At 46.3% G+C, this 20,359-nt stretch overlaps 1 protein-coding gene across 2 annotated transcripts in view; it reads left to right on the top strand.

Moving 5' to 3' along the window:
• Positions 1-20,359, top strand: part of LOC128697222 (neuron navigator 2) — a 407,376-nt gene that overhangs the window by 186,940 nt on the left and 200,077 nt on the right. The window contains exon 2 of one of the 2 annotated variants that reach the window (XM_070104146.1): positions 5,169-5,207. The exons of the other annotated variant lie outside the window; for it this stretch is intronic. The gene's annotated coding sequence lies outside the window, so the exon portion shown is untranslated. The remainder of the gene's footprint in view (positions 1-5,168; positions 5,208-20,359) is intronic. 2 annotated transcript variants of the gene reach the window in all.

The raw sequence follows: 20,359 nt of genomic DNA, 5'->3' as shown, positions 1-20,359 counted from the left end.
ATGTCGTATCGGTGATGCTTGATGCCAGTATCGGTGATGCTGTTGCTGTATCGGTGATGCCGTTCGTTGCTGTTGCTGTATCGGTGATGCTGATGCTTGCATTTGCGATGCTGATGCTTGCATTTGGTGACGTCGTTGTTGTTGCATCGGTGATGCCGATGCCGCATTTGCATGCTGTTGTTGTATCTTGGTACGTTGATGCTGTAATGCAGGATGCTGTTGCTGGTATCTGCGATGCCGATGCTATACTTCCAGGATGCTGGTCGCCGTATTTCCAGATGGACCGTGATGCTGATGCTGTATCGGTGATGCACGATGCTGTTGTTGTATCGGTGATGTTGCTATGCCGTTGGTACCGCTGATGCCACGTTGTATTCGGTGACGCCGATGCTGGTATTTGGTGATGTTGCTGTTGCTCGTATCGCGATGTTGATGTTGCATTTGCGATGCTGTTGCGTATCGGTGACGTTGCTGTTGCATTTGGTGACGTCACGTTGCATCGGTGATGTCAAATATCGGTGATGCCGGATGCGGTACCCAGATGCTGTACCGGTGATGCTGATGCTGGTATCAGGATGTCGCATTTGTGATGCCGATGCTGTATCGGTGGATGCTGACGTTGGTATTTGCGATGCCGATGCTGTATCGGTGATGCCGTTGTTGCTGGTATCGGTGGATGTCGCATTTGCGATGCTGTTTGCATTTGGTGAGCTGCCGCATCGGTGGATGTTGATGTTGTATCGGTGATGCACGGTGATGTTGATGTTGCATTCGTGACGTTACTGGTTGCATCGGTGATGCTGATGTTGCATTCCAGGATGCATCAGATGTTGATGTTGGTGGTATCGGTGATGTTGTTGCATCGGTGATGCCGATGCTGCATTTGGTGATGCTGATGTCGTATCGGTGATGCTGATGCTGTATTTCGTGATGCTGTATCGGTGATGCTGATGCTGCATTCGGTGATGCTGGATGCTGCATTTGGTGATGCATTTGTGATGTTGGATGTTGTATCGGTGATTGCATTTGGTGGATGCTGAAGTGTTGCATTTGTGATGACGTTGGTATCTAGGATGTTGATGGTATCGGTGATGATGTTGCATTTGGTGATGCCGATGCTGCATCGGTGATGCTGATGCTGTATCGGTGGATGCTGCATTCGGTGATGCCGATGCTGTATCAGGATGCTGGTTGCTATCGGTGACGTTGCATTTGGTGATGCTGATGCCAGTATCGGTGATGCTGATGTTGCATTTGTGATGCCGTATCGGTGATGCCGATGCTGTATTTGCGATGTTGATGTTGCATCGGTGGATGTCGTATCTGTGATGTTGACGTTGTATTTGCGGATGTTGTTGTTGTATCGGTGATGTTGAGTTGGTATCAGGATGTTGATGCTGTATCGTGATGTTGTGATTTGGTGATGCTGATGTTGGTATCGGTGATGTCGTACTTCCATGTTGATGCTGGTATCGGTGATGCCGATGTTGTATCTTGGTGATGCTGTTGTACTCCAGATGCTGGTGCATCTTGGTGACGCTTGGATGCTTGCATCGCAGGATGCCGATGCTGGGTATCGGTGGATGCCGACGTTGCTGCTGGTATCGGTGATGCCGATGCTTGTTGCTGCATCTGGTGATTTCGCCATGTTGCATCTGGTGACAAAGCCGATGCTGCATCTGCGATGCCGGATGCTTGCTGTTGCATTTGCGGATGCTTGATGCTGGTATCTGGTGATGTTGACGTTGCATCGCAGGATGCTGATGTTGCTGTTGCATTCAGGATGCCGATGCTGTATCTGCGGATGCCGGATGCTGCATCGGTGATGTTGTTGTACCTGCGGGATGTCATCGGTGATGCCATGCATCGCAGATGCCGATTGCTGCATCGGTGACGCCGATTGCCAGATTTTGCGATGCCGATGTCGTATCTTGCGACGTTGGTTGCTGTATCGGTGACGTTGGATGCATCGCAGGATGCCGTTGATGCATTCGGTGACGCTGGTATCGGTGATGCTGCTGCACGGTGGATGCATCGCAGGATGCTGATGTCAGATCGGTGATGTCATATTTGCGATGCCGATGTTGCATTTGCGATGCTTGTGATGTTGTTGTTGTTGTATTTGTGATGTTGATGTTGTATTTGTGATGTTGATGTTGTATTTGTGATGTTGTATTTGTGATGTTGATGTTGTATTTGTGATGTTGTATTTGTGATGTTGATGTTGTATTTGTGATGTTGATGTTGTATTTGTGATGTTGATGTTGTATTTGTGATGTTAATGTTGTATTTGTGATGTTGATGTTGTATTTGTGATGTTGTTGTATTTGTGATGTTGTTGTTGTTGTATTTGTGGTGTTAATGTTGTATTTGTGATGTTGATGTTGTATTTGTGATGTTGATGTTGTATTTGTGATGTTGTTGTTGTTGTATTTGTGATGTTAATGTTGTATTTGTGATATTGATGTTGTATTTACATGATGCTGGTGATGTGAATTTTGTGTTAGCGTTTATAAAGAGAAATCAATTCTTCAGGAGCCCCAGTAATATAAGAGAGTGTGTCACACACACTTACACCAGTATGTGAGGCAAGCAGTGTGTTGCAACATTGTTGGTCAGTGTCCTTGTAGTGTGTGTGTGTGAAGGCTTCGTTCCCATCCTCTCCCTCTCTACAACACTTTAACTGAAATCATACAATGTGGGTATCTGATTGCCGGTGTAGAACTCTCATGAATGTTTCTCTCTCTCTCTCTCTCTCTCTCTCTCTCTCTCTCTCTCTCTCTCTCTCTCTCTCTCTCTCTCTCTCTCTCTCTCTCTCTCTCTCTCTCTCGGCTTATATGCTCTTCCTATATGGTAAAATTTTGTTTTACCTATTCGGCATGACACGTGTGTGTGTGTGTGTGTGTGTGTATATATATATATATATATATATATATATATATATATATATATATATATATATATATATATGTGTGTGTGTGTGTGTGTGTGTGTGTGTGTGCAAAACAACCACTCTAAAAGAATAGAGAAATTCCAAGCGCTTTCGTGACTACTCACATTATCAAGGAACTATGAAAGTAAAGCATCCAAGGAAGGTATATAAGGGGTCTGGCCAACACCTCACTATCAGATCCCACAACGGTTTAAACACCTGACACGCGCCGGCCCAACTTCAGTGGCCACTTCATTAGGTACCCCTTACCTTCTAGCACTGGCTAGGGCCCAATTTTGCCCCCAGAACGACCTGAATTCTTGGTGTCGTCTGTTCATCAAAGTGCTGGAAACATTCCTTGGTGATGCTGGTTTATAATGACATAGCATCACACAGTTGCTGTGGATTTGTCGGCTGTATATTGATGCTGTAAATCTCTCGTTCCAACACATCCCAAAGGTTTACTCTATATTTTGACACAATCATCTGCATTTTGCAGCAGAAACCGTGATTTGTCAGACCAGTTGACGTTTTTCAAGTCTTCAGGTGTACAGTTCTGTGAGACTGTGTTTACTGTAGCCTCAGTTTACTGTTCTGTGCTGACAGGAGTGGAACCCGTGTAGTCTGCTGCTGCAGTCTATCTGCTTCAAGGTTCGACGTATTGTGCATGCAGATATGCTCTTCTGCATACCAGTGTTGTAATGTCTGTTTAAGTTACTCTCGTTTTCCTGTCCATTCTCCTGTGACCTCATTAACAAGGCTTTTTCCCCTAGAGAACTGCTGTTCACTGGATGTTCTGTTTTTGACAACATTCTCAGTAAACGCTAGTATTGTGACTGAAAATGCCAGATCAGCAGTTTCTGAGATACACCACCTCGTGTGTCTGGCACCAACGATCATTCCACGGTCAAAGTCACTTAGATCATAATTCTTCACCAGTCTGATCAGTCTGAACAACATCTGACATCTTGACCATGTCTGCATGCTTTGAGGCAGTGAGGTGCTGTCACACCATTGATTAGATATCTACATTAACGAGTGTATATACACTAAGTGTATATACACAACAAGATGCATGATATCTAATGTTCAGGGTTGTCTGGTACTAGCTTGGTCAACCAGGTTGTTGCTGCTGGTGGCTCACTGATCCACATATCCACAGCCAGAGGAGACTCCAGCTTGTTCGGTGAAGTTTATAATAATCTGATATCTTTCATTGGTCGATGCATGTGTGAGATGACATGAAGAACATACCACCTGCCTGGTGCTGGCTGTTTTATGTCTAACGCCTAGCTTGGCTGGGCGCCAGAGTATTGTCCAGTTTGGTATGGTGTGTATAGTACTGCCGGCTTTGTCCCAAAGCTCATAGGTTCGACTCTCCTCCGAACTGAGATAAGTGTTCTTAAATATTTTGTTATGTGAAGTCTAAAACACACACACACACACACACACACACACACACACACACACACACACACACACACACACACACACACACACACACACACACACACACACACACGGGAACAGTCTATAGTTTTAAGGCGAGGTATGATAGAGCTCATGGAGCAGGGAGAGAGAGGACCTAGTAGCAATCAGCGAAGAGGCGGGGCCAGGAGCTGTGACTCGACCCCTGCAACCACAAATAGGTGAGTAGGTGAGTACGCACGCCGTTTCCCACCGAGGCAGGGTGACCTGCCTCGGTGGGATATGTTGATATGTTGCATGTGTATATGTTGCATGATATGTTGATATGTTGCAGGCGTGCCTATACGCCTGCAACATATCAACACCCTCCTTAAGAATACAGGCACTGTACCTCCCACCTCCAGGACTCAAGTCCGTCTAACCAGTTTTTCTGAACCCCCTTCATAAATGAACATTAAAATGGTATAAAATACCGACAGGTTGTTAGGTAAGACACATATGCAACAGTTAGGTATCTTTATTATGAAACGTTTCGCCTACACAGTAGGCTTCTTCAGTCAAGTACAGAAAAGTTGATAGAAGCAGAAGATACGTGAAGACGATGTAATCAGTCCATCACCCTTAAAGTTTTGAGGTGGTCAGTCCCTCAGTCTGGAGAAGAGCATTGTTCCATAGTATGAAACAATATTGTTTCATACTATGGAACAATGCTCCCCTTCATAAATGTTTACTCACACTCCAACAGCACACCATAAAAAGCCTCCACTTACTCCTTTTTAAAGGGCTACAGTATTTTATTTTTTTTCAGACTGTTGTTGCTGGCTGACACAAGCTTCTGGTCACGACAGTAAGTATTGAATTATTATTGAAATTCAGACGTTTCTGTCACATTGAAAATGGACACTAAATGATGTTTCGATCTGTCTTGGACTGTTATTATGTCCAGGAGGGACCGAAACAGCGAGTTTGAATTACCACTAGCTATTGTGGGTTAGTTGTGAATTGTTGCAGCCAGGGTATTGTGGGTTGTGAATTGTTGTATCCAGGGTATTGTGGGTTGTGTATTGTTGTATCCCGGGTATTGTGGGTTGTGAATTGTTGTAGCCAGGGTATTGTGGGTTGTGAATTGTTGTATCCAGGGTATTGTGGGTTGTGAATTGTTGCAGCCAGGGTATTGTGGGTTGTGAATTGTTGTAGCCAGGGTATTGTGGGTTGTGAATTGTTGTATCCCGGGTATTGTGGGTTGTGAATTGTTGTATCCAGGGTATTGTGGGTTGTGAATTGTTGTATCCAGGGTATTGTGGGTTGTGAATTGTTGTATCCAGGGTATTGTGGGTTGTGAATTGTTGTAGCCAGGGTATTGTGGGTTGTGAATTGTTGTATCCAGGGTATTGTGGGTTGTGAATTGTTGTAGCCAGGGTATTGTGGGTTGTGAATTGTTGCAGCCAGGGTATTGTGGGTTGTGAATTGTTGTAGCCAGGGTATTGTGGGTTGTGAATTGTTGCAGCCAGGGTATTGTGGGTTGTGAATTGTTGTATCCAGGGTATTGTGGGTTGTGAATTGTTGTAGCCAGGGTATTGTGGGTTGTGAATTGTTGCAGCCAGGGTATTGTGGGTTGTGAATTGTTGTAGCCAGGGTATTGTGGGTTGTGAATTGTTGTATCCAGGGTATTGTGGGTTGTGAATTGTTGTAGCCAGGGTATTGTGGGTTGTGAATTGTTGCAGCCAGGGTATTGTGGGTTGTGAATTGTTGTAGCCAGGGTATTGTGGGTTGTGAATTGTTGCAGCCAGGGTATTGTGGGTTGTGAATTGTTGTATCCAGGGTATTGTGGGTTGTGAATTGTTGCAGCCAGGGTATTGTGGGTTGTGAATTGTTGTATCCAGGGTATTGTGGGTTGTGAATTGTTGTATCCAGGGTATTGTGGGTTGTGAATTGTTGTATCCAGGGTATTGTGGGTTGTGAATTGTTGTATCCCGGGTATTGTGGGTTGTGAATTGTTGTATCCAGGGTATTGTGGGTTGTGAATTGTTGTATCCAGGGTATTGTGGGTTGTGAATTGTTGTATCCAGGGTATTGTGGGTTGTGAATTGTTGTATCCAGGGTATTGTGGGTTGTGAATTGTTGTATCCAGGGTATTGTGGGTTGTGAATTGTTGTATCCAGGGTATTGTGGGTTGTGAATTGTTGTATCCAGGGTATTGTGGGTTGTGTATTGTTGTAGCCAGGGTATTGTGGGTTGTGAATTGTTGTAGCCAGGGTATTGTGGGTTGTGTATTGTTGTAGCCAGGGTATTGTGGGTTGTGAATTGTTGTAGCCAGGGTATTCTGGGTTGTAAATTGTTGTAGCCAGGGTATTGTGGGTTGTAAATTGTTGTAGCCAGGGTATTGTGTGTTGTAAATTGTTGTATCCAGGGTATTGTGGGTTGTAAATTGTTGTAGCCAGGGTATTGTGTGTTGTGTATTGTTGTAGCCAGGGTATTGTGTGTTGTGTATTGTTGTAGCCAGGGTATTGTGTGTTGTGTATTGTTGTAGCCAGGGTATTGTGTGTTGTGTATTGTTGTAGCCAGGGTATTGTGGGTTGTAAATTGTTGTAGCCAAGGTATTGTGTGTTGTGTATTGTTGTAGCCAGGGTATTGTGTGTTGTGTATTGTTGTAGCCAGGGTATTGTTGGTTGTAAATTGTTGTAGCCAGGGTATTGTGTGTTGTGTATTGTTGTAGCCAGGGTATTGTGTGTCGTGTATTGTTGTAGCCAGGGTATTGTGTGTTGTGTATTGTTGTAGCCAGGGTATTGTGTGTTGTGTATTGTTGTAGCCAGGGTATTGTGTGTTGTGTATTGTTGTAGCCAGGGTATTGTGTGTTGTGTATTGTTGTAGCCAGGGTATTGTGTGTTGTGTATTGTTGTAGCCAGGGTATTGTGTGTTGTGTATTGTTGTAGCCAGGGTATTGTGTGTTGTGTATTGTTGTAGCCAGGGTATTGTGTGTTGTGTATTGTTGTAGCCAGGGTATTGTGTGTTGTGTATTGTTGTAGCCAGGGTATTGTGTGTTGTGTATTGTTGTAGCCAGGGTATTGTGGGTTGTGTATTGTTGTAGCTAGGGTATTGTGGGTTGTGTATTGTTGTAGCCAGGGTATTGTGGGTTGTAAATTGTTGTAGCCAGGGTATTGTGTGTTGTGTATTGTTGTAGCCAGGGTATTGTGGGTTGTAAATTGTTGTAGCCAGGGTATTGTGTGTTGTGTATTGTTGTAGCCAGGGTATTGTGTGTTGTGTATTGTTGTAGCCAGGGTATTGTGGGTTGTGTATTGTTGTAGCCAGGGTATTGTGGGTTGTGTATTGTTGTAGCCAGGGTATTGTGGGTTGTGTATTGTTGTAGCCAGGGTATTGTGTGTTGTGTATTGTTGTAGCCAGGGTATTGTGGGTTGTAAATTGTTGTAGCCAGGGTATTGTGGGTTGTGTATTGTTGTAGCCAGGGTATTGTGGGTTGTGTATTGTTGTAGCCAGGGTATTGTGGGTTGTGTATTGTTGTAGCCAGGGTATTGTGGGTTGTGTATTGTTGTAGCCAGGGTATTGTGGGTTGTGTATTGTTGTAGCCAGGGTATTGTGGGTTGTGTATTGTTGTAGCCAGGGTATTGTGGGTTGTGTATTGTTGTAGCCAGGGTATTGTGGGTTGTGTAATGTTGTAGCCAGGGTATTGTGGGTTGTGTGTTGTTGTAGCCAGGGTATTGTGGGTTGTGTGTTGTTGTAGCCAGGGTATTGTGGGTTGTGTGTTGTTGTAGCCAGGGTATTGTGGGTTGTGTATTGTTGTAGCCAGGGTATTGTGGGTTGTGTATTGTTGTAGCCAGGGTATTGTGGGTTGTGTATTGTTGTAGCCAGGGTATTGTGGGTTGTGTATTGTTGTAGCCAGGGTATTGTGGGTTGTGTATTGTTGTAGCCAGGGTATTGTGTGTTGTGTATTGTTGTAGCCAGGGTATTGTGGGTTGTGTATTGTTGTAGCCAGGGTATTGTGGGTTGTGTATTGTTGTAGCCAGGGTATTGTGTGTTGTGTATTGTTGTAGCCAGGGTATTGTGGATTGTAAATTGTTGTAGCTAGGGTATTGTGTGTTGTGTATTGTTGTAGCCAGGGTATTGTGTGTTGTGTATTGTTGTAGCCAGGGTATTGTGTGTTGTGTATTGTTGTAGCCAGGGTATTGTGGGTTGTGTATTGTTGTAGCCAGGGTATTGTGGGTTGTAAATTGTTGTAGCCAGGGTATTGTGGGTTGTAAATTGTTGTAGCCAGGGTATTGTGGGTTGTAAATTGTTGTATCCAGGGTATTGTGACGGAGGATCGAGCCTTCAACACTCCTTGTGTTGAATTATCCACAGTTTTCTTGTAAAATACTATAATCTGTCCTCCCCGAATAGCGTTGGCAGGGTTCGAGTCACGGCTGCTAACCCCGCCTCTCAATTCTTATACTCTGGTGCCTGGCTTGTAGAGGCCCTGTCATAACTAGTTACGAAGCAGTGTATGGTGTTTGTGTGTACCGTGTCTTCATGTAGTGTGCTGCAGGCACTACCTGTGGCCTTGCTGGGATAATTATGAGGTTAATTGGCCCTGACGTTGTTATCAGAGGTGTTAATTAGCTGTACGTGCTGATAAAGTGGATTGGTGTGTGTGTGTGTGTGTGTGTGTGTGTATGTGTGTGTGTGTGTATGTGTGTGTGTGTGTGTATGTATGTGTGTGTGTGTGTGTGTGTGTGTGTGTGTGTGTGTGTGTGTGTGTGTGTGTGTGTGTGTGTGTGTGTGTACTCACCTATTTGTGGTTGCAGGGGTCGAGTCATAGCTCCTGGGCCCCGCCTCTTCACTGATTGCTACTAGGTCCTCTCTGTCCCTGCTCCATGAGCTTTATCATACCTCGCCTTAAAACTATGTATGGTTCCCGCCTCCACTACTTCACTTTCTAGACTATTCCACGACTTGACTACTCTATGACTGAAGAAATACTTCCTAACATCCCTTCGATTCATCTGAGTCTTCAACTTCCAATTGTGACCTCTTGTGTCTGTGTCCCATCTCTGGAACATCCTGTCTTTGTCCACCTTGTCTATTCCGCGCAGTATTTTATATGTCGTTATCATGTCTCCCCTGACCCTCCTGGCCTCCAGTGTCGTCAGGCCGATTTCCCTCAACCTTTCTTCGTAGGACAATCCCCGTAGCTCTGGGACTAGTCTTGTTGCAAACCTTTGCACTTTCTCTAATTTCTTGACGTGCTTGACTAGGTGTGGATTCCAAACTGGTGCTGCATACTCCAGTATGGGCCTGACGTAAATGGTATACAGAGTCTTGAACGACTCCTTACTGAGGTATCGGAACGCTATCCGTAGGTTTGCCAGGCGCCCGTATGCTGCAGCAGTTATCTGATTTATGTGCGCCTCAGGAGATATGCTCGGTGTTATACTCACCCCCAGATCTTTTTCCTTGAGTGAGGTTTGCAGTCTTTGGCCATCTAAACTATATTGTGTCTGCGGTCTTCTTTGCCCTTCCCCATTTGCATTTGGCAGGGTTAAACTCAAGGAGCCAGTTGCTGGACCAGGCTTGTAGCCTGTCCAGGTCTCTTTGTAGTCCTGCCTGATCCTCATCCGATTTGATTCTTCTCATTAACTTCACATCATCTGCAAACAAGGACACTTCTGAGTCTATCCCTTCCGTTATGTCGTTCACATATACCAAGAACAGCACAGGTCCTAGGACTGACCCCTGTGGAACCCCGCTTGTCACAAGCGCCCTCTCTGACACCTCGTCACGTACCATGACTCGTTGTTGCCTCCCTGTCAGGTATTCTCTGATCCATTGCAGTGCCTTTCCTGTTATGTGTGCCTGATCTTCTAGCTTTTTCAGTAACCTCTTGTGAGGAACTGTGTCGAAGGCCTTCTTGCAGTCCAAAAAAATGCAGCCGATCCACCCCTCTCTCTCTTGTCTTGTAACTGTTGCATATGTGTCTTACCTAACAGCCTTCCTCTTTGTATTGGACTGATGAAGCCACTGTGTGGCGAAACGTTTCCTGAATAAAGATTCCCATATGCTGCATAAGTGTCTCAATCTTCAACTTGTCGGTTTTTCAAACCATTTATCACACATGGCCCTGTGCTGCACTTCCTACAAGAGTGATGGACTGAACACATCGATTCCAGGTTCAGGGACTGATTACCTCAAAACTTCTACTCTCCTTACCCATTTCTACTTTGTATTGGACTGATGAAGCCACTGTGTGGCGAAACGTTTCTTCAATAAAGATTCCCATGTGTTGCATAAGTGTCTCAATTCTTCATATATAGGAATGTTGAACACTGTAGCACAGATTGTAGGTGTTGGAACAGATAACAGTAGATAACAAGGTAATCAGTCCCTCAGTCTAGATGGAAGTAGAAGGTTCCTAGTTGTTGTCACCTAGTTGTGCTTGCAGGGGGTCGAGGTACAGCTCCTGTCCCTGCCTCTTCAATTTTATCGACCGGTTTTATTAATGTCCTAGCGTGTAAATGAGAGTAATGGGAGGTTAATGGGGTGCTGGGGGGGGGAGGTCACGTGACAATAACACCGGAAAGATACCATTACACTGCCGGAAGTGATCGTCTGATTGACCTGCCACGGGGTCAAAGTCACCCATCTCTCTCTCTCTCTCTCTCTCTCTCCCTCTCTCCGTCTTGGCAGCTGTTATGATCATCAGAATAAGAGCAAAGGAGAGGTAGGGATGGAGGGAGGAGGAGGAGGAGGAGAGAGAGAGAGAGAGAGAGAGAGAGAGAGAGAGAGAGAGAGAGAGAGAAAGAGAGAGAGGGTTTTAGAAGCTTCACAAATTAGTTTTCAAATAACATTTGCAATGTTTACATTGCTGGATTTTGTGTGTGTGTGTGTGTGTGTGTGTGTGTGTGTGTGTGTGTGTGTGTGTGTGTGTGTGTGTACTCACCTAGTTGTACTCACCTAGTTGAGGTTGCGGGGGTCTAGTCCGAGCTCCTGGCCCCGCCTCTTCACTGGTCGCTACTAGGTCACTCTCCCTGAACCGTGAGCTTTATCATACCTCTGCTTAAAGCTATGTATGGATCCTGCCTCCACTACATCGCTTCCCAAACTATTCCACTTACTGACTACTCTGTGGCTGAAGAAATACTTCCTAACATCCCTGTGATTCATCTGTGTCTTCAGCTTCCAACTGTGTCCCCTTGTTACTGTGTCCAGTCTCTGGAACATCCTGTCTTTGTCCACCTTGTCAATTCCTCTCAGTATTTTGTATGTCGTTACCATGTCCCCCCTATCTCTCCTGTCCTCCAGTGTCGTCAGGTTGATTTCCCTTAACCTCTCCTCGTAGGACATACCTCTTAGCTCTGGGACTAGTCTTGTTGCAAACCTTTGCACTTTCTCAATTTCCTTACACGCTTGGCTAGGTGAGGGTTCCAAACTGGTGCCGCATACTCCAATATAGCCCTAACGTACACGGTGTACAGTGTCCTGAATGATTCTTAGGTTTGCTAGGCGCCCATATGCTGCAGCAGTTATTTGGTTGATGTGCGCTTCAGGAGATGTGCTCGGTGTTATACTCACCCCAAGATCTTTTTTCCTTGAGTGAGGTTTGTAGTCTCTGGCTCTAGACTGTACTCCATCTGTGGTCTTCTTTGCCCTTCCCCAGTGGTGGGGTTGAACTCCAGGAACCAGTTTCTGGACCAGGTCTGCAGCCTGTCCAGATCACTTTATAGTTCCCCCGGTCCTCCTCCTACTGAATTCTTCTCATCAACTTCACATCATCTGCAAAGAGGAACACTTCTGAGTCTATCCCTTCCGTCATGTCGTTCACCTACACCAGAAACAGCACCGGTCCTAGGACTGACCCTTGTGGAACCCCGCTCGTCACAGGTGTGTGTGGGGGGTGGAGGGGCGGGTGTGAATTAGAGAGATAGATAGATAGAGAGAGAGAGAGAGAGAGAGAGAGAGAGAGAGAGAGAGAGGTGAAACTAACATTAAAGTGAGAACAGGTTATGATAGTTGGTCAGACTGCTGAGTGATGACTCATGTCACTTGTACCTGTCACCTGCCACAGGTGACAGGTTCACCTACCTGTCAGACTGTCACCAGTCGGACTGTCAACATATCGGTCTCATAATTCAGCATTCTACAGTGACCTTGTTGTTACAGTATGAAAGTTCAGGAGAACTGCTACCCTTGTGCTACCCTTGTGCTACCCTTGTGCTACCCTTGTGCTACCCTTGTGCTACCCCCTGTGCTACCTCTGTGCTACCCCCTGTGCTACCTCTCTGCTACCCCCTGTGCTACCTCTGTGCTACCCCCTGTGCTACCTCTGTGCTACCCCCTGTGCTACCTCTCTGCTACCCCCTGTGCTACCCCCTGTGCTACCTATGTGCTACCCCCTGTGCCACCCCCTGTGCTACCCCCTGTGCTACCCCCTGTGCTACCTCTCTGCTACCGCTTGTGGTACCCCCTGTGCTATCCCCTGTGCTACCCCCTGTGCTTCCTCTGTGCTACCCCCTGTGCTACCCCCTGTGCTACCTCTGTGCTACCCCCTGTGCTACCTCTCTGCTACCCCCTATGCTACCTCTGTGCTACCCCCTGTGCTACCCCCTGTGCTACCTCTGTGCTACCTCTGCTACCCCTTGTGGTACCCCATGTGCTACCTCTCTGCTACCTCTCTGCTACCTCTCTGCTACCCCTTGTGGTACCCCCTGTGCTACCTCTCTGCTACCTCTCTGCTACCTCTGTGCTACCTCTCTGCTACCCCCTGTGCTACCTCTTTGCTACCTCTGTGGTACCTCTCTGCTACCCCCTGTGCTACCACCTGTGCTACCTCCATGCTACCTCCGTGTTACGTCCCTGCTACCTCCGTGCTACCTCCATGCTACCTCCGTGTTACGTCCATGCTACCTCCGTGCTACCTCCATGCTACCCCCTGTGCTACCTCTTTGCTACCTCTGTGGTACCTCTGCTACCCCCTGTGGTACCCCCTGTGCTACCTCTCTGCTACCCCTTGTGCTACCCCCTGTGCTACCTCTGTGCTACCTCTCTGCTACCTCTCTGCTACCCCTTGTGCTACCCCCTGTGCTACCTCTCTGCTACCCCTTGTGGTACCCCCTGTGCTTCCTCTGTGCTACCTCTCTGCTACCCCTTGTGGTACCCCCTGTGCTACCTCTCTGCTACCCCTTGTGCTACCCCCTGTGCTACCTCTCTGCTACCTCTCTGCTACCTCTCTGCTACCCCTTGTGCTACCCCCTGTGCTACATCTCTGCTACCCCTTGTGCTACCCCCTGTGCTACCTCTCTGCTACCCCTTGTGCTACCCCCTGTGCTACCTCTCTGCTACCTCTCTGCTACCTCTCTGCTACCCCTTGTGCTACCCCCTGTGCTACCTCTCTGCTACCTCTCTGCTACCTCTCTGCTACCCCTTGTGCTACCCCCTGTGCTACCTCTCTGCTACCCCTTGTGGTACCCCCTGTGCTTCCTCTGTGCTACCTCTCTGCTACCCCTTGTGGTACCCCCTGTGCTACCTCTTTGCTACCCCTTGTGCTACCCCCTGTGCTACCTCTCTGCTACCTCTCTGCTACCTCTCTGCTACCCCTTGTGCTACCCCTGTGCTACCTCTCTGCTACCCCTTGTGCTACCCCCTGTGCTACCTCTGTTGCTACCCCCTGTGCTACCTCTCTGCTACCCCTTGTGCTACCCCCTGTGCTACCTCTGCTACCTCTGTGCTACCTCTCTGCTACCCCTTGTGCTACCCCCTGTGCTACCTCTCTGCTACCCCTTGTGGTACCCCCTGTGCTTCCTCTGTGCTACCTCTCTGCTACCCCTTGTGGTACCCCCTGTGCTACCTCTCTGCTACCTCTCTGCTACCCCTTGTGCTACCCCCTGTGCTACCTCTCTGCTACCCCTTGTGGTACCCCCTGTGCTTCCTCTGTGCTACCTCTCTGCTACCTCTCTGCTACCCCCTGTGCTACCTCTCTGCTACCCCTTGTGCTACCCCCTGTGCTACCTCTCTGCTACCCCTTGTGCTACCCCCTGTGCTACCTCTAGATGGCAGGTATACGGCTTGGGCAGATTCTATACAATGTCAAAGTACACAACAATTGAACATTATAACATACATAAGTAGAACATTGGAATGGAAGCTTACGTAACTGAAACTGTAATGCAATACAAGGTATAATATAGCACAACTCATCGAATGAAACTCATTGAATGAAACTCATCGAATGAAACTCAACGTTGAGATTACACAATAGAAGTGATAAAAAAAAATTTTGATCGATCGATCTGTATTCACGTGATCTACGGATTCTGAGGAAGGAATATATACAAAGAAAGAGTGTTTAACAGAAAGGCAGATTCGGTGCACGCAAATCTAGACTGTTAACTCTCAGAATTTGGAGAGAACGTGAACACAAAAAAAAATTCTTGAATACTGATAAGCTGATACTGTAATTATTCATCTATACAGGTTATTTACATTTAACCCCAACTCTGCTAGGGTAAGATTGACATATGCAGAATGGGTGTCATCTCTGGGAGGATCAAACTCTGTTGCATTGGCTAACTCATGCTGTATTTGAGGCAAATCTGAATTGGAAGTTACAAATGATACTTGAGGATTTCTCAATACCTGTCGTGTACGTAGGGAATAACGACATTCAGGTTGATCGTCTGACTGAGTATCAGAGGAAGAGAGTACAGGATCAGGAGGATTGTCAGAGTCTGTCACATTAGTCTGGGTTGGAACATCATTATCATCACATACTAACTTCATATGATCTAAATGCGATTCTTTATACTGACCAGTACTAATCTCTCTAACCTTATACTTATTACCAGTGATATGTTCAACTACTCGATAAGGACCAACAAACTTTTGATCAAGCTTTGGCATTGCAGACGTTTTGTTAAAGTTAGTCAGCATAACTCTCGAACCTACTTTGATTTTGGATGGCTTTGCTCGAGTGTTTGCGACTCTTGTAAATTCTGCTGTTGATTTATGAAGTGTTTCACGGATTCTTCTAAAAACACTTTGAGCTAAGCTGGTACGAGTTGCTATGAAATCATCAGGGTTGTAATTTGGTTTCGGATTAGAATATAACAACTCATAAGGCAAACGTTTATCTACACCATACAATGCATAATGTGGAGTGTCACCTATAGAAACATTGTAAGCAGAATTTATAGCACACTGCACATCAGGTATGACTTCATTCCAAGTTTCACTGTTGGGATTGATAGTGGCTCTCAAGACATCAAGTACTTTCTTATTGGTTCGTTCCGCTAACCCATTGCTGGCAGGATGATGAGGAACAATGGTGGATTTAGAGATCTTGTACAAGGTGCACAAATTTTCAAGAATCTCATTACAGAATTCACCTCCATTATCTGTTACTAGGGACTTAGGGGTGGTATGCCTGCAGATAATGTGTTCTTTAAACGCTTTAGCTACTGTTTCAGCAGTCTTATCTGCAATAGGAACTAACTCACAATATCTGGTGAAATGGTCTACCATAACACACAGATGTTTGTTGCCTTGGAGGGAACATTGGAAATTAGTTAACAAATCTAGCGCAACTCTTTCCCAAGGTTCGCTAGTGGTTGGATATACTTGGATTGGATTAGGACCATTAGCATTACCTTTATGTTGCATGCAGACACTACATTTCTTAACATACTCAGATATATCAGTTGCCATACGAGGCCAAAAGTATTTCAATCTGGCTTGTTTTACTGAACGATCCATACCAGGGTGTGCAACACCTGGTGCATCATGAACTAGCTGTAAAGCTACATTCACTAGTGACTGTGGAATTACTAACTGGTATACTCTTCTGCTAGGAGTACCCAACTCGGCTGTTCGATACAGTAATTCTTGGTTCATGACAAAGTCACTGATGGGTGCTGGTGGCTTCACAGTCTGAATAAGATCTTCCTGGAGCAGGAATCGAATCACACCAGACCACATGGGATCTGTTCGTTGAGCATTCTTTACATCTTCAGCACTAAATGGAGGGTCTGCAGTTACTATACTAACATGTCACGATAAGGCATCTGCGACTACATTTGACTTGCCAGGTAAGTGTTCAAAGGTGGGATTGAACTCTTGGATAGTCAAGGTCCATCTGGCTAACCTTCCAGTAGGTTGTTTGTTCTGGAATAAAGGTATCAGTGGAGCATGGTCTGTCAAGACATGAACAGAGTACTGATAAATAATGTCTCGGAAGTGCTTTAAAGACCATACTATTGCTAAAGCTTCTTGCTCAGTTACTGTATAATTACGTTCAGCCTTTGTAAGGACTCGGCTAGCAAATGCAACTGCGTTGTACTTGCCATCGGTCTTCTGAGCTAGTACGGCACCTATGCCAATAGAACCAGCATCAGTTGTCAGATAGAAGGGCTTAGAAAAATCTGGAAATTTCAAAATTGGAGCAGATGTTAGCTTTTCTTTTAGAGTTTGAAATGCTCTTTCTTGACGGAAGGTCCAAACAAAAGGAGCATCTTTCTTAAGCAACTCAGTTAGAGGAGCAGCTATGGAAGAAAAATTGGCAATGAAAGATCTATAAAAACCTGCTAAGCCCACAAAGGATCTTACGGCATCAGCAGTTTTGGGAGTTGGAAAATTTAGTACTGCAGTTACTTTACATTGGTCAGTCGTAACCCCTCTAGGAGTGACTACGTGACCAAGAAACTTAATTTCTGATATGAAAAATTGACATTTAGACAGTTTGATCTTTAAATTGGCTTCTTCAAGCTTACCAAGTACTACATCAAGTCTTTTCAAGTGTGTATCCACGTCTTTAGACATGACGATTACGTCATCTAAGTACACCATAAGTGCATTACCTATGAGACCTCTAAAGATATTAGTCATGAGCCTTGAGAACGTGATAGGGGAGGATCGTAATCCAAATGCCATACGGAGGAAGTGATAATGACCTGTAGGAGTGGAGAATGCAGTTAGCTCTTGGCTGTCCTCGTGAAGAGGGACTTGCCAAAACCCTTGTAACAAATCCAGGGTTGAAAAGACTTTGTTATCTCCGATGTTACGTAAAAGATCACCCAGTACAGGAAGTGGGAAGCGATCTGGAATAGTTTTCACATTTAACTTCCTAAAGTCAATCACTGGGCGCCAAGTACCATCCTTCTTAGGTACTAGGATCAAGGGTGCATTCCAAGGTGAATTGCTAGGTGCAATAACTCCATCATCAAGCATTTGATTGATCAATTCTTCTGCGACAGCAACTTGTGAATGAGGCATTCTGTACGCAGGTATGTAGATAGGTCTAGTACCAGGTTCAAGTGGAATACGATGGGACAATAAGTTCGTTATACCCATCTTCTCACCTGGTAAGGCAATGGCTTTACGACGTTTGTTCAACAGAGTCAACAAACGCTTGACTTCATCTGGGAAGTCAGTGGGAGCTAAGTCTTTCTCCTCAACTGGTGGAACAGATTGATCCAGTGAAGTGGATGAGGTCTCCCCGGCAGAAATAGCACCGACCCACTGGTCAGGTGACAACTCGTCCTCTACCTGAACAGGGTAAGGATAGTGAACTAGGTCAACGAGGTTGGTATTTGATCTGAGACGAACACTGTGACCCAAAGTGTTAGCAAGGAGTAAATGGATCTTACTGTCTCTTACAACATGTAAGGATGGTTCAACAAATAGACCTTTTACTTTGCAGGAATCACTGTCAACTAGGACGTTATCACCATCTGGAACACTAGGAACAACTACAGACACACTAGTGAGAGCACTAGCCACAACAGAGATGTCTTTCTGCGAACGGCATGTGACATCAACAAGAGATGGCATTACTAGTTCCAAGTAATCGTTTTCTGACAAGGCATCCCCTGTGGAGAAACTACTACTCGAACTAGCAGTCATTGCAGGGATAGGCTGTGCACTCAAGGCAGTCTGAGTGTCCTCGGACACTTGAGGCAACGGAACACTATCCTGCAAGTCTGAAGGTAGAACATGGATGGGAGTGACAGAATTACCATTGCCTGACCGCTTGGGTACGCTACTGGAGAATGCATTGGCTTGTAAGGACTTAATCCGTACATCATACTCTGCAGCAGTATGACAGATTTCTGATCCAAGCTGGTAACCCCAGAATGGAACGATCAAGTCGTCAATTTGGGCATGCCATCGGTATGGGTCGAGCACAATGCGTAAGTCTCGCATGGAAGCAAATCCCAGTAGAAGGTCACCAGGGAAAGTAATCTGGTCGACAACAAGGAAGGAAGCAGTGAAGTCTCTACCTTGGATAGAAAAAGTTAGGGAAGTCCGACCTCGGACACGCAGGTGAGAACCAGCTACTCCACTAAGGGAGGACACATGAGTCGGTTCTACGAGAAGGACATGTCGTAACTGCTTATCCTTAAACAAACTAGACCTAATAATATTGACTTGCGCACCAGAGTCCATGAACAAATGAACGGGCGCATTATGAACAGATGCTTGCACTATAGGGCCTATGGTTGCATTGGAAGTTATGTGCAAACAAAAAGGTGGATTGTCATCAGAAAAGACTTGTTCCACTTCATCCCCAAAATCATCTATGTCAGAGACATGTGAAGCAACATCATCAGCAGGATTGTCATTCTCGAGACTGCTTAAGGCTTCAAAGGAATTGTGAACGGGGATGGTGTACTCATTATCACCTACTGTCACCATGGGACGGTTTGACTGGGGCGCTCGAATTCCCCCGAATTGGAAGAATGAGCCTGGTTCTGGTTAGTTTGAGAACCACGACGTCTGTTTCCTCTACGGGTTCTGCGGTTGGAACGGCCACGGAAAGACCTAGAGTACTGAAGGTTGTAGAGAGCATTGCACTCAGATGTGTCATGTCCATGTATTCTATGATAAGTACAGTAGGGCAGGGACTGGTACTCATCATCAGTACGACGTCTCTTAGGGTAACTATCAGGACAATTAATTGCAATATGGTCACGGAGACCACAGTTGTAACAAGTCCGCCGACTATGGTTACTGAATGTACTATGAATACAGACAGTGATTCATGCAGAGACGGTTGGTAGCGAGTCATCTACTGGTACACTGGTTACTGGTAACTGGTACTACTACTGAGAGCTCGGCGACGCTAACGTATGTCGTCCCGACATACAACTAATACAAACTAGAGATGGCAGGTATATGGCTTGGGCTGATTCTATACAATGTCTAAGTACACAACAATTGAACCCCACATGATAGTACCCCCTGTGCTACCTCTGAGCTACCTCTCTGCTACCCCTTGTGGTACCCCCTGTGCTACCCTCTCTGCTATCCCTTGTTGTACCCCCTGTGCTACCTCTCTGCTACCCCTTGTGGTACCCCCTGTGCTACCCTCTGTGCTACCTCTCTTCTACCCCTTGTGCTACCCCCTGTGCTACCTCTGTGCTACCTCTCTGCTACCCCTTGTGGTACCCCCTGTGCTACCCCCTGTGCTACCTCTGTGCTACCTCTCTGCTACCCCTTGTGGTTCCCCCTGTGCTACCCCCTGTGCTACCTCTCTGCTACCCCTTGTGGTACCCCCTGTGCTACCTCTCTGCTACCTCTCTGCTACCCCTTGTGGTACCCCCTGTGCTACTCCCTGTGCTACCTCTCTGCTACCTCTCTGCTACCCACTGTGGTACCCCCTGTGCTACCTCTGCTACTCCGTGTGCTACCTCTGCTACTCCGTGTGCTACCTCTGTACTAGCCCCTGTGATACCTTTGCTACCCCCTGTGCTACTCCCTATGCTACCTTTGCTACCCCCTGTGCTACCTCTGCTACCCCCTGTGCTACCTCTGCTACCCCCTGTGCTACCTCTGCTACCCCCTGTGCTACCTCTGCTACCCCCTGTGCTATCTCTGCTACCCCCTGTGCTACCTCTGCTACCCCCTGTGATACCTCTGCTACCCCCTGTGCTACTCCCTATGCTACATCTGCTACCCCCTGTGCTACATCTGCTACCCCGTGTGCTACCTCTGCTACCCCCTGTGCTACCTCTGCTA

The sequence above is a fragment of the Cherax quadricarinatus genome, chromosome 89 (assembly GCF_038502225.1).
Source record: "Cherax quadricarinatus isolate ZL_2023a chromosome 89, ASM3850222v1, whole genome shotgun sequence".
Taxonomy (NCBI): domain Eukaryota; kingdom Metazoa; phylum Arthropoda; class Malacostraca; order Decapoda; family Parastacidae; genus Cherax; species Cherax quadricarinatus.
The sequence above is the reverse complement of the archived record's forward strand: the minus strand, read 5'-3'. Positions and strand labels throughout refer to the sequence as shown.